Genomic DNA, 15,341 nt, shown 5'->3' with positions numbered 1-15,341 from the left:
TCCAAAAAAAAAAAAAAATAGCAAAGGTACGAAAGAGAAGAGAGAAATGATAAGAAACTTAAGAGAATTCATCTTATAGAGCTGTCAAAGAGAACAGAGGCGATGGTAGAGAGTGAGTTAATAAAGAAATAATAGTCCAGGGCCAGCCCGTAATATGCTGGTTAAAGCTATTGGATCCCACATGGCCAACTGTGCAGTTCGAGTTCCAGACTGAGTAGCTTTAAAGCCATGCCAGGTGCATGTGCATGTTTGCCCCACATTCTGAGAGCAGGGGTAGAGGAGAGCAGATTGTGACCTGACCATCTCCCACCGCAGGGGGGAGCAGTGGGGACGAGGTGGTGTTTTCTCCTTTCCTTCTCTCCCTGTGTCTGAAGTGCACATGCGCCCTCTAGTGAATTGAATTTAATTTAAAAAGAAATAATAGTCCAGACACGGTGGCACAAAGATGCAACCCTCCAAAATGCCGAGTGCACTGAAAGTCCTGGTTGGTGACCCAGAGTCTCTGCACGTGGCAGGCTCACATACTTATGATTGGAACTGGATGGAGCTGAGGGTAGGTCTCAACACGAAGATCTTGTTGGGTGGCATGCTCTCTTTTTCATAAAATAATTAAGTAAACTTTACAAAAGGAAATAAGAGTAAAACAATTCCCCAAACTGAAGGAGATGTAGTTGAAAGAGCCTATTTCATGCACAGCACGATGAATTAAAAAATAATGATAATTTAAAACTCACAAAACACCCACTCCTTTGGCCCATCATGATGAAATTTTAAACAACGGTGGTCGTAAAAAGTTGCAAAAACCTTTCAGAAGATGTAAATTCACATATAAAGAAAGGACTGAAATTAAGAATGGCAACATCGGGTCAGCAGGTACCATGGTGGTTAAAGTTCTAGATCCCACATGGCTGGCTCCGTGGTTCAAGGCCAGAACCCACAGCTTGAGAAATACAGTGGGCAAGCTTGACTGTGCCCAAAATCCTGAGCGGAGAGCAGAGGACAAGGGATTGTGGCATGGTCATCTGTCTCTCACGTTCCCTGACAACCCCATCACCCCCACAAGCACACACACCCTATGGAAAAAATATAAAATTTGTAATAATAACAGCAGCATCTTCACAATAAGGACACCTTAGGATTTCTGAATGAATTTGGGTTATGATGTAATGGTTACATGGCTGAACTCCCACGTTGTCGATGTGGCTCGGATCCAGATGCCTAAAACTCACACGAGGCACGTATGTTGTGCGTGTGCGTATGTGCTCAAGATCCCAGGAGGAGACTGGAGGAGAAGGGATTGCAGAGCGGCCAACCCCCTGGGGTGATTTCCCACTTTCTGGTCTCTCTTTCTCTGTGTCTCTGACCAGCACATGTGTCCATTGCAAAAAAAAACAAAAAAAACAAAAAACAAAAACAAACAAAAAAAACAACAACAAAAAACTCTCTCTCTAAAAAAATTATAAAAATTTCTGTATTGTTTTTCTGATGAGCGCTCTATTCACAGCCCAGCTCTCAACCAACCGTGAAGATGGAATGAAAAGGGGCCAGCAGGTGGCATGGTGGTTAAGAGCGCTGGAATCCCACGTGGTCAATACCGTGCGTGGTTCAAGTCCAGGACCTGGCAGCTTGCTTTCTTGCTTTCTCTCTCTCTGTCTCTCGCTCTGTTCCTCCCTGGTCAAATGAAAATAAATGAATAAATAAAGTTAAGTAAAATAATTCCTTTTTAAAAAAAGATGGAATGAAAACATTTCATAGCCAGGCTGAACTACATTTCTCAGAATTATTTTTCCTTTGTGTTTCCCCTTAGGAACAAGAGATTCTTGGAGATGGGAGGGCAGATGTGAAGTGACGGCCATCTTTGCAGCTTATACATATGTCCACTAGTCTGGTTGGCAGCTCCTACTCCTCTTCCCCTGGATCTTCCTTCAGCCCATGCCGGAGGCTCTCACTTCTGCAGGACACCCGTGTCACCATGGTTGCAGTCCATCCTCATGAACTTCAGCTCCTACTTCTGTTATGGCCATCTGCCCTTCTTGCCTATTCTGCATACTCTGCACTCCAGCGCCATCTGTGAAGACCGCAGCCTTTCAGAGAGTGCTTAACCAGCTCCCACAATGGCATGAAGTCAAATTCCTTATGTATCCTGAGGTGCCACTTTTCTGGTTGGACTTCGGCTGTTACTGTGATGTTTTCCGACAGGAAAGCTAAATGCCAGAGAAGAAATGTTCTCAGCGCTATCGGAGACTTCCTCCTTTGCTAAAATCCAGACTGCTCTCCCACTAAGGCCTGCTGTATGAGACATGTCAAAAGTCATAGTGAAAGACATTTGACATATCTCAAAAAGCATATAGCTTCAAGTTCCACAAAACCTGTATCCTTCCCTTCATTCCAGTTAAGATCTTAATACAATGAGTATCCACCACTCTTCAAAAGTGTCTTACCTATCTATCTGATTGGAGTTCTTTTCTTTTTTATTTATCTATTTACTTATTTATTCATTTACTTTTCTGACTTCGCAACCAAGTCTATAATGGCTCCTTACTGGAAAAAGTGCTAAAGATGTTTTCTTATTCACTTCTCTTCCCCTGCAAAGCATAAAAGAACTGGCCAAGGAATATATTTATTTCTATTTCCATGTGTATGTAAGGACTTTGGGACTGCATAAGTTTTATGCTTCTGGACAATAACAGCTTTTTTATTAAAGAAGTCTATCCCCCATAAGATCACATGTCCTTAAAAAAACAAGTTTCAGCCGAATACATACTATATCCTAAAAGAAAACAGATTTTTTACACTTAACACATGAAGAAGAAATTCAGCTACATTGTGTAAAAATATGTGGGGAAAAGGGAAAACAAGAACTCGTGTTAACGAAAACCACATTTTAAAATATGCCTTTGACACAACGAAGATGGGAGATAACAAAATATCTGCTTTCATTTTACTCCTCAGTATTGCTATTCATTTTTTTATCCAGATACCCAAATTCTATCTTTATATATGCCTATTTCCTCATTTTCACATTCTTTTATTTTTTGTTTGTTTCTTGGAGAGGTTTTTCCTATAGGGCGCATGCGCTCGCCAGACAGCTAGAGAGAGACACAGAGACAGAAACTGAGAAATCATCCCCCAGGGGGGATGGTCACGCCGCAATCCCTTCTCCTCCATTCTCCTCTCGGGATCTTGGGCATGCACGCACATGCGCCTGGCGTGAGTTTTAAGCCACTGGGTCCGGGACACGAACTGCCGTCAACTACATACGAGTCCAGCAACATAGCCATTATACTAACTGCTGGTCCCCATTTTCACATTCTTAAACTATTACCTCCTTTTAAAATATCACTCCACTAATAGGAGAAAACTTAGTTCAAACTGCAATGACTGTATCTGAAAATAGAATCCCGAAGGTTGGTAGCTTTTCTGACAAAATTCCTAGACTCTAGGAGAAAACTTAAACTATATATATGGGAACCAGTAGGTGGTGTGGTTAAGGTGCTGGACTCTCGCAGTGTCAATCAGTGGCTCAAGTGCTGGACCCTGAGGCTTGAAAATCATGCTGGATGTATTTGTCCAAAATCCCAAGAGGAGAAGAGATTGTCGCTTGGCCATCCTCCCTGGAGGTGGTTTCTTACTTTCCTTCTCACTGTCTCTCTCTGTGCCTCTCTCCCGCAAACACACATGCCTTCTGGCTAAAACCATAAAAAATTAATAATAATTAATAAAAATAATAATATATAGACACAGACACACATTTGGGGCTAGACAGTGGCATGGTGGTTGAGGCAGCTGGATCCCACATTGCTGATTACATGATTCAAGTCCTGGACCGAGAGACCTGTAAAACATGCTGGGTGCATGTGTGTGTGTGCCTGAAATCCCCAAAGGAGAATGGAGAAGGATTGCTGTGTGACCGTCCTTCATGGGGGTGCTTTCTTACATTCTCTCTCTCTCTCTCTTTCTTTCTCTTTCTCTCTCTGTCACTTCCCAGGGAGTATATGCACCCTCTAGAAAATTTTTTAAAAAAAGAAAAATAATTTGACAAAAATATGTTTACACATTTGAATTGAAAAATTTTCCTTATTTTTTATTTAGGCTTTTTTTTTTTTTTTTGGTAGATTTTTTGCTACAGGGTGCATGTGCTCACCAGAGAACAGAGAGAGATAGTGAAAGAGAAAGTGAGAGATCATTCCCCCACTCCTGGGGGCAGCAGGTGGCATAGTGGTTAAGGTGCTGGACTGCCACATGGCCAACCGTGTTTGAGTCCCAAACCCAGTGGTTTGAAACACGCAAGGTGCATGTGTATCCGTGCCCAAAGTGTCCAGAGGAAAATGGAGAAAAACAGACTGTTTAAAAAAAAGAAAGAATTCTCCCCCCCACCCACCCTTTTACCCTTCACCCCTCCCCACTCTCAATGGCTATGCCACAATCCCTTCTTCATTCTTTTAGGATTTGGGACCCACACATGCATCTGGCTTGTTTCCTAGGCCACCAGTTTTGTAACTCGAATCCATGGAATTAGCTATGTAGGATCTAGTGTTGTAACCACTGAGCCATCTGCTTGCCCAGTGGTCTTTGGTGGTTTTTATTTCTTAGAAAAAATAAGACAGCCTAAGTAATGGACTGAGACCTAGTTTCTTGCTTTTACTTCAAAATAACTGTACATTATGTTGACAAAAATTTTATTGTGCACAATTACACACACTTTCTGATTAATTTATAGATTGGCCTATATACGGTTTATTACAAACAAGTTATTATTATTCTGTATGTGCCTTTGAGACAAGAACCTGGCATATTAAGCTTCTGGATTAATTTTTTTTTTTTTTTTTAGGGTATGTGTGCTCACCAGAGAGGAAAGACAGAGAGAGACAGTGAGAGAGAAAGTGAGAAATCACCCCCTAGAGGGGATGGCCATGCTACAAACTCTTCTCTTCCATTCTCCCTCTGGAATTTTAGGCATGCACAAACATGTACCCGGTGTTTTGTTTTTCCCACGTGGAACAATAAACGCCTTTACTACAGAGCGAAGACAGGAAGGTTTATTTGCCTCTCGGGGCTTTGATTTCCCTCAGGCAGAACTCCAGCTCCTTGCCCTCTAGCACAGCCATCTGCACACGAGCTGGCCTGGTCTGGATGCAATGCACACCAGCAGCTTGCCCTGCTGGAACTGCGCCTCTGGGAGACTGATTTGAGCATTCTTTTTCCTTTCATCGTATTTCTTCTGAATTTTCTTTGATCGGTTTTTGTTTAAAATCTCTTCCTCCTCAGGAGTCAGCTTGGCCCCCTTCTTGCCGCCCAGGAGCCCTGCACAGTGGCACTCGTACGTGTGCTGTCAGTGAGCACAGTGAGGTTCTTCACCAGGGTCTTGGTGCAGACCAACTCGTTTCTGGATGTATCCAAGACAACATCGATGATCCTTGTCTTGTGTGTACAACACTCTGAGCCCCAAGAAAAGCTCCCCACTCCAGCCTCAGGGCGTGGTATTTCTTGTTACCCCACCACCCGGACTGTGTGTATGCGGCGGGGGCCGTTTTCATGTTGGCGGCGGGCGTCCCAGCGCATACTTCCGCTTCTTGTGGTAGGGCTGTCTCTTGTCCCTGATGGCTCGGCACTGGCTGGAAAGGGAAAACCACCAGTGTGATTTTTAAGCCACCAGGTCCAGGACTCCTACCATGGTCAGCCATGTGGGAGTCCAGCAACCCTAGCACTATGCCAGCTGCTGGCCCCACTATTACCTTCTCGTTCCTACTCATCGCTCAGCTTTCTGTCCCACTCTAGTCTGTTTCACTTTAGAAACAAGAACAGAGGCATATAAAGTATAGAGAGAAATTTCGGTATAGATTTATAAGTAGATGAAAATGTAACTAGACAAAGACTAACGAGTAGACATTAGACATAATAGTGGGTCGTTGGAAAAGTCATGGCGTATTTTTTCTGTTTTTCTGTGCAAAAATGTGTCACGACTTTTCCAGTGAACCAATCAATACCTCTATCTCAGAAAATAAAGGATTATTTTGAGAGATAATGACAGTAAGAGATAGTAACAGTATGACAGTTGGCTTCTGCTGTTTTCAAACATTTCTCTTTGAAAGATCAAGGGTCAAAGACTTGGAAACAAAAGGTTAAAAAAAAAAAACCTTGGAAACAAAAGGTACTACTCGTGTTTGGGAGATGGCAGGACCCGGCTTGGCAAAAGGCGAGGGAAAACGATTTAGCAGCTTGGAAAAGCTCAAGATCTGGAATGAGAAAGCCTGGGAGAGTGTTCTAATGGCACAGCTCTTGACATCTGGGTTCCCTGGGCCCGGCAGGTGGTGTGGTGGTTAGGTGCGTGGACTCCCACATGGCTGACTATGGCTCAAGTCCCAGAGCTGGCGACTTGATTTCACACTTTCTCTCTCTCTCTGTCCCTCTCTGGGAAAGATGAATTATTTTAGGAGATGAGTCCAGACATACAAGAAAGGGAGGGAGTGGTGAGGTGAGACAGAGCAGGGAAGTCCCCTAATAAAGGGTGTCTCGTGAATGGGCCACATCCTTAGGCATCTAGAGTTCCAACCCACTAGGACCTCCGAGAGCCCTGTCGGAATTTTCCCCTCTGTGAATGAGGCACAAGGCCTTGGGCATATGGCTACCAATGTCAGCCCCTCATTACTTGAGGCTTGCTTCTGTGTATATCGATTTCGCATGTTTTAGTCTAATCCTTCCATCTGTGCTCTAAACCCCAATCCCCTCCTTTCTCCTCCTGTCCCTTTACCTTCCCCTTTCTCACTCACAGCTCTGTCCTCTCTTCTGTGGTCCTTCCTGCCTGTTACCCTTTAAACAAGGTCGAGTCTTCCAAACCTAGAAAATGTAAACTGCCCTTATTCTTGTCTCTATCTACCATCCCATTTCTTTCTTTCTTTTTTTTTTTGGAGAGGATTTTGCTATAGGGCATGTGCACTCGCCAGAAAGACAGAGACAGAGAGACAGAAAGCGAGAAATCACCCCCCAGGGGGGATGGCCACACTGCAATCCCTTCTCCTCCATTCTCCTCTGGGGATCTTGGGCACGCACGCACACGTGCCCAGCGTGAGTCTAAGCCACTGAGTCTGGGACTCAAACTGTGGTTGACTACATGGGAGTCCAGCGACATAGCCATTATGCCAACTGCTGGTCCCCCATCCCATTTCTATATTTCCATTTTTTAAGAGAGACAGAGGAGGACAGAGAGACAGAGAAATCACCCCCCAGGGGAATGGCCACGCTGTAATCCCTTCTCCTCCGTTCTCCTCTCAAGGTCTCGGGTGTACACACACCTGATGAGAGTTTTAAGCCACCACAGACTTGAATCATGGTTGACGATGTGGGAGTTTAGTGATGTAACCATTACACCATCTGCTGGTCCCCTCTTTTTCCACTTTTTAAAAATGTTTTGTTGGGACCAGCAGTTGGTGTAATGGCTATGTCACTGGACTCCCATGTAGTTGACCGTGGTTCAAGTCCCAGACCTGGTGGCTTAAAATCATGCCAGGCACGTGTGTGTGCATGTCCAAAATCCCAAGTCCACCCTCCACCCAACATCCTCAGGAAATTATTTAGGGCTCTTCTGATAAAGAGAGAGCATTCTGGGACCAGCAGATGGCGTAATGGTTATGTCACTGGACTCCCACGTAGTTCCAGACCCAGCGGCTTAAAACTCATGCCAGCACGTGAGCATACATGCTCAAGATCCCAAGAAGAGAAGGATTGTGGCGTGGCCATCCTCCCCCCGCTTCGGTCTGTCACCCTCTGTCTCTCTGACGGGTGCACATGCCCTATAGCAAAAATCTCTCTAAAACAAAACAAAACAAAACAAAAAGCACATTCTAATCTCTCTTACCACGCTGCAATCCCTTCTCCTCCATTCTCCTCTCGGGATCTTGGGCACGCATGCACACGCGCCCGGCGTAAGTTTAAGCCACCAGGTGCGGTATGCAAACCGCGGTCAACTACATGGGAGTCCAGCGACATAGCCATTACACTAACTGCTGGTCCCCAACCTTACAATCTTTTTCATCAAAAGAGAAATGTAATGTGGGAAGCCTTTTTTTGTGTTAATAGAACAAAAATTATAGCACGGACAGCTAGTGCCCCTCCACATAATTCAGCAAATCGAATGCAGATGCAGGTAAGCCCATCACGCTGTGTACTCTCCAAGCAGCCCATACTTATTTGTGTGCGTGATCAAATCTAGGCATCTCCTGCAGACATCCTTTTTCCTGTGAGAGAAGATGCTTTTCTGGCCTAAAGTTTATTGTTTATAAAGTCATTCCAGATTATTTCCTCATAACCATGGCAATTTAAAGTCCTTATTTCATAGAATTTTGTTTTCAAGAACAGGGTTTTAGTTTTCATGCCTAACATTTAACACATGCATTAAGAAGCAAATTTTTTACTAGGCCAAATTTCCACATTTTAGAACCCTTCCACCTAATTATCCAAATTCTCTGTGTAATTAATAACCTTCATCCAATTAGGCTTAACCCTACTCTGCTGAAGGGGTGATCGGAGGCTAGAGGGGGAAAATGTGGATTATTTTTCCTGTAGTTTACTTATTTCTTCCGAGAGAGAGGAAGAGGAAGGGAGCCCTCCAACAGGGTCTTCATACCACGATTCACTCCCAGCCTTAGCCAAACTTGGAGAGAACAGCGAGACCCAGGAATGTCCACCTGGGACCTTCCCACGTGCCTCGGCCTCACAGTTGCGTAACCACAGTTCCCCCACACCAGGCCTTCGCTGTAGTTTTTTAACCGTTACTCACATATCTGTGTAAACCCCTCCAACATGATGTGCCTGAGAAGCCAGTGGCATTCCATACGAGGCTGCGCTATTTCTACTCTGCCCAGATTCGTGATGAATAGAAAAGGTGGGGTGGAAATTCATCCACCGCTAAGAATACAGACAGGGAAAATACAGGACGAAGTGCGTAAGGAGTACAACTCTGCAGTAATAAAGCCAGTATAGACTGATGAAAGATAAATATGGATGGGGTTATCAGGATCGAGGTTACATTTATTAAATGAGAGATTGTTGAGAATAAAAGGACGTACATTATTGGTGATGGTCAGACTGGTGGAAACATTGATCCTGTATGTTAAGAGGAGCAATTAGGTATTTTTGAACCAACTAATAAAGAGTCTGACCTAGGCAGTAATGAGAGCTGTCACGGTAATTAGATACAGAGAAAATAGAGCTGGTAAGAAGAGGCCTGAAACATTACCTATGCATGTGGAATTGATATAATTAGCTGATAGATAGATTTATAAAGTTATCAATTTATATAATCATATATATGTTTAAAATAATTATTTTATTTAACATTTTATTTATTTATTTTTTAATTTGACCAGAGAGGGACAGAGAGAGAGAGAGAGAGAGAGAAAGAGAGAGAGAGAGAGAACAAGTGAGAAAGCAAGCCACCAAGTCTGGGACTCGAACTGCAGTCAGTCATGTGGGTGTCCAGAGCCCTTAACTACCATACCACCTGCCGGCCCCCATAACATATACTTTTTTTAAAGAATTGTTTTTAAATTAATTTTATTGTATTTACCTTTATTTATTTTATTTTAATTCGACCAGATAGGGATAGCACGTGAAAGAGAGAGAGGAAAAATGAGAAAGCGAGCTGTTAGGTCCAGGACTTGAACCATGGTTGGCCATGTGGGGGGCCAGTGTCCTTAACCACCATACCACTTGCTGGTCCCTATTTAATTTTATTTATTGTTATTTTTTAATATGAACAGAGGGGGGGGGGGAAGTGAGAAAGCAAGTCACCAGTCAAGGACTCGAACCCCAGTTGACCATGTGGGAGTCCAAGGCCTCAACCACCATGCCACCAGCCAGCCCCAATTATAATTATATATATTAACTTCAGATTTTTAAGCAAAAGAAGTTCATAAGAAAAAATTATAATGAAATATTTTCCTCATTGCAAACACTAGATGAGTGTTTCTCAACTGGAAGTGATACCTTCCACACACCCCCACCCCACCCCACCCCACCCTGGCAATCAATGTCAGGAGGACTTTTCTATCAAAAATCGCCTAGGAAAAACAGTAATAAAATTCAGTTATAAGAGTATAGTGGTCACTAAGGATGTTTTTCTCTAAGCCATATCACCACCTGCAGGTTAAAACTGGATGTTGCAGAAAACTGTGTTTCAAAGACCAAGTTAAGGAACATTAAAATAAATGACCTCTGCAAGCCAATGGGGATATAAAAAGTTCCAAAGTCAGTATTTCTGCTATAGCCGTGCTTATAATCCATCTGTGGATAAAGAACATGCAGAACACATTAAAGATATCATCAATATAGCACAAAATGGTTTATTTAAAATACTCTTACCTTAGGGCAGGCCTTAATTATTATAATCCATAGTTACCACCTGTTTTCCTTGTTTCTGACTTCTCTGTTCCTCTTTCTAGCCTGTACTGAAGATTGTCACAGATGTCTTTTTTTGGGGGGAAGGGAGGTTTTTGCCTTAGGGTGTGTGTGCTTGCTGGAGAGACAGAGACAGTGAGGGTAAATGAGAAATCACCCTCCCCCGCCCTGAGAGGGATGACAATGCCATAATCCCTTCTCCTCCATTCTCCTCTTAGGTTCTTGGCACTCATACACATGCACCTGACGTGAGTTTCAAGCCACCAAGTCCAGGAATCGAACTGCAGTTGGACATGTGGGAGTCCAGCGACGTAACCGCTAGGCTAGCTGCTGTCGCCTAGATGCAAGTCTTAAAACAACCATTTCATTATATTATTGCCCTCTTCCAAAATCCCAGATGGTTCCGTGTGCAGTATGGGGACTAGGGGGGAGAAATATGAAAGTGCCCCCATGGGGGATGGTCACGTGGCAATCCCTTCTCCTCCATTTTCCTACCTTTCAGGAGTTTGGGCAGCCATATGGCCGCCCGGAGTGTTTCTCAAGCCGAGTCTGGAACTTAACCTCACAGTCGGCCATGTAGCCTCCAGCTACCTTATCCACCATGGCTGGCCTACCAGGACTTGTTAAAGTTTGTCCTAACCCGTTACTCCATGTTGTCTTCCCCACCTCCCTACGCTCACCGGTATGAACCCCCTACTTCAGTCAGTCTGGTTTCTGTGGGGTCCGTTGTTCCTTCTGGATGTACTGTGTGTGCTCCTGGAGTGCCCCGATTCCTTGAGCGTCCTTCTGCCACTTAGAACTCCCCTCCATCTTTAATACGTGTTAAGTTATTCTCTTAAACGTGAAAAAATGCAGATTCGACATGTATCTCATAGAGGCTACTTTTCTGTTTCCCATCTACATTTCCACAAACTGTGGCCCCCAACTTCATCCTACGTAGAGATCTTGGAGGGATCGTTATATCTGAAACAGTGTGTTCCTATCTGTCCTTTGAATTACTAAAGCATTCATTATCTATGTGACTTATTTGGCAGGCTCATACACCACCAACACTGAAGTGATTCATTTCTATAAGGTTTGTTTCCTAAATTTTTGGAAGCCAAGAGTCACTTTTATAGTTCTTGTTTTGTTTTGCTTTGCTTTCCTCCTTTCCTGCACAGATCAGTAATGTCCCTATTTGAGTTTGAAGACCCTTTTCTTCTTTTTTGTGAAATGAATCTATTTTTATTTTTTCTAATTTTAGATTTTAGTCATAGGCTGTGTGTGTTTGCTGGAGAGAGAGAAATAAAGTGAGAAATCACCCCCCATGGGGAATGACCACACTGTAATTTCCTCTCCTGTATTCACCTCCTGGAATTTGGGGCACACAGACACACGTTTGGCATGATTTTTCAAAGCACTGGGTCCAGGGCTTGAACCACTTGGCCTTGTGGGAGTCCAGAACTGTGCCCTGCTGGCCCCTGATTTTTATTTTTATTGCCAGAGGGTGTGTACAGTCGAGAGCGAGAGAGAGAGAGAAAGCACCCCCTCACAAGATGTGGTCATGTTACAATACTTTCCCCTCCATTTCTCTTTTCTGCCAGGATTTTGTGCATGCGTGCATATGTGCCCAAAGTGTTTATCAAGCCACTGTGGCTGGGATTTAAACCATGGTCAGCCATGCAGAATCTGGTTCCCAATGCACAGTACTTAACCGCTGTGCCAAGGGCTGGCTGGAGGACCCCTTTCTAATATAAAAACTTCTCAACTTCCTCTCACCACCTAACAGACATAATAGAATTGACATCTTGGGAGTCTATACATTCAGAAAACAATACGACGACCATGATTTAAGTAATGCTTTTGAATTCATTGTTTTAACGACAACAATTTCTACAAGAAATAAAGTGAGAAATCACCCCCCATGGGGAATGACCACACTGTAATTTCCTCTCCTGTATTCACCTCCTGGAATTTGGGGCACACAGACACACGTTTGGCATGATTTTTCAAAGCACTGGGTCCAGGGCTTGAACCACTTGGCCTTGTGGGAGTCCAGAACTGTGCCCTGCTGGCCCCTGATTTTTATTTTTATTGCCAGAGGGTGTGTACAGTCGAGAGCGAGAGAGAGAGAGAAAGCACCCCCTCACAAGATGTGGTCATGTTACAATACTTTCCCCTCCATTTCTCTTTTCTGCCAGGATTTTGTGCATGCGTGCATATGTGCCCAAAGTGTTTATCAAGCCACTGTGGCTGGGATTTAAACCATGGTCAGCCATGCAGAATCTGGTTCCCAATGCACAGTACTTAACCGCTGTGCCAAGGGCTGGCTGGAGGACCCCTTTCTAATATAAAAACTTCTCAACTTCCTCTCACCACCTAACAGACATAATAGAATTGACATCTTGGGAGTCTATACATTCAGAAAACAATACGACGACCATGATTTAAGTAATGCTTTTGAATTCATTGTTTTAACGACAACAATTTCTACATACATTTAAAAATAATAAGGTATGATGGATCTTTGAAAAGTCAATGGGTGAAAAAAAGTACTATGAAAAAAGTGTGCAATTTCTGTGCCAAAATAAACTCATATTTTAATTCCATTTTCCACCAATTTTTTGAAGCCCTTTCATTTATGCATTAAAGAAAAAGATAATAACTAATAGAGTATTTGGAGTCTTACCATGTGCTAGTATTTTTTTTCTAGATATTTTATTTAATCAAAAGGGAAACGAATTCTGTAAAGAAATACACCTTGGTTCCAATCACTTGCAGCTGCTAGAACTTTGATTTCTCTCTCATTTGAAAAATAGGCCAGATAGAGAACCAACCTCTTTTTTTTTTTTTTTTGAGAGGTTTTTGCTATAGGGCACATGCGCTCGCCAGACAGAGAGAGATAGAGAGATAGAAAGCGAGAAATCGCCCCCCAGGGGGGATGGCCACGCCGTAATCCCTTCTCCTCCATTCTCCTCTCAGGATCTTGGGCACGCACACACACCCAGTGTGAGTTTTAAGCCACCGGATCCGGGATGCGAACTGTGGTCGACTACGTGAGAGTCCAGCGACACAGCCGTTACACTAACTGCTGGTCCCCAGAGAACCAACCTCTTCAGAGCAGTCATGGAAATCACAACAAAGTGCTTAATACTAAGCCTGATATAAAATAAATGCTAAAAAATGGTTTCTTTTCTAAAAAACATCCCTTCAAGGTAGGCAATATTATTCCCTCTCCTTTATTTCATAGATAGAGCAATTGAAATTCAGAAAAAGTAAGTAACTCGCTGAAGATCTTAGAGTGGTGGAATTAGGGTAGACCTGGACTACGATAAACATCCCACTGCCTGGCTCCTGTGCTCTGAGCTCCCACAGCAATTTTTCTAACAACACAGAATTTACTTACATCACATTCTATTTCCCCTTCTTTCACTAAAATAGGAGCTCTTCAAAGGCAGAGACTATGCTTTTTTAACTTTTTTTTATTTTTGGAGAGGTTTTTGGAATAGAGTGCTTGCCCTCCCTAGAAAGATAGAGACAGAAAGCGAGAAATCAGCCCCCAAGGGGGATGGCCATGCTGCAATCCCTTCTCCTCCATTCTGCTCTCCGGATCTCGGGCACACATGCACACGCACCTGGTGTGAGTTGAAGCCACAGGGTCAGGGACTGGAACCGGGGTCAACTACATGGGAGTCCAGCGATGTAGCCATTAGGTCATCTGCTGGTCCCATAGTACTAGCAGACACACAGAATGCACAAAAACATGACAAATGAAATGCCCAGCATCATTGCACTGATGGCTGAGCCTGTACACAGCAGCGTCAGCAGTGGGCTAGAAAGGCTTTATGTGAATCACATGAGAGCCAGTTCCTGTTACTGGTTTAGTGAGAACAACCTGTTACCAGAACCTGTTACCTTTTCTCTATCCTTACTTTAAGTAAAACAACAAAAAACCCGGTAACTATAAACTGTCCAAACCGCCTAAACACTCTTGCTCTTAACTAAAATTGATGGACGTTTCCAACCAGGTCCATTGAAAGTCTTAATTGTGACTTCATTGAAATTTTGTTCCTGTTCTTCCCTCTAGGGAAAAAATACTTGACATAGCGTGTTAAGTCTTCCGTTGAAAATAATGTACATAGTAATACACTTGACTCTCCCTTACTACATGCATACTTTGAAAAACCCTATTGCGTATTAAAGAGGTGCACATTAAATGTGAATTTAAAAAATTTAAAAAAAAATGCCCACAGAGAACCTGTCAATTTACTAACCCAACGGAGCTGTTAACAGAAGAGTATAACTGAAAAGGGACTTCAGAGACTACAGGTTCAGAGAAAACGTCCCATGACAAAAGTGATTAACATCATCTGGTTCTTCTAGGGGACAAGGAGGCCATTGGTCCAAAGTGGCGTTAACTATTACCAGTATTTGTGACTCTCCCACTGCCCAGCTCTACATGACGTTTGGTAAATCGTTTAATTTCTGCGGATTTATGGCCTCCGGTAACTGGGGAGTTCAGTCGATCCTAAACGCCAGGCGTTGCCATCCCTCAGGGATCGGGATGTGGGTGGGCAGGGAGCAGAAGAGCGAGCTCAGCCTCCGCGGTCCCTTCCGGCGCCGTCAGGAGCCTCCCACCCCACGGAACCCAGTGGCGCCTGCGCGCTTTTCCGGCGGAGCGCGGCCAACCCACTTCCGGAAAGCCTGGCGCCCCGCGTTCCGCGATTGGCGCCGGGTCGCGCACAGCCTGCTGGGACTTGCGGTCTCCCTCGAGGCGGGCGGGCCGAGTGGGCATTCTGGGATATGTAGTCTCTGGTGTGAGGTGGTTCCTGTAACCCGTTCGCTGCGAAAGAGCCAGCAGTGACACCACAGACGCCGGCGGGTCACATGACTCGAGTCCAGAGCGTCGATCGCACTGCGGCTCCCGCCCAGCGAGTTCTCGGCCCGAGCGGCCGTTGCCGGGGCGA

This window comes from Tupaia chinensis, unplaced genomic scaffold (genome assembly GCF_000334495.1).
Source record: "Tupaia chinensis unplaced genomic scaffold, TupChi_1.0 Scaffold000271_1, whole genome shotgun sequence".
In the NCBI taxonomy this organism is placed as follows: Eukaryota; Metazoa; Chordata; class Mammalia; order Scandentia; family Tupaiidae; genus Tupaia; species Tupaia belangeri.
The sequence above is the reverse complement of the archived record's forward strand: the minus strand, read 5'-3'. Positions refer to the sequence as shown.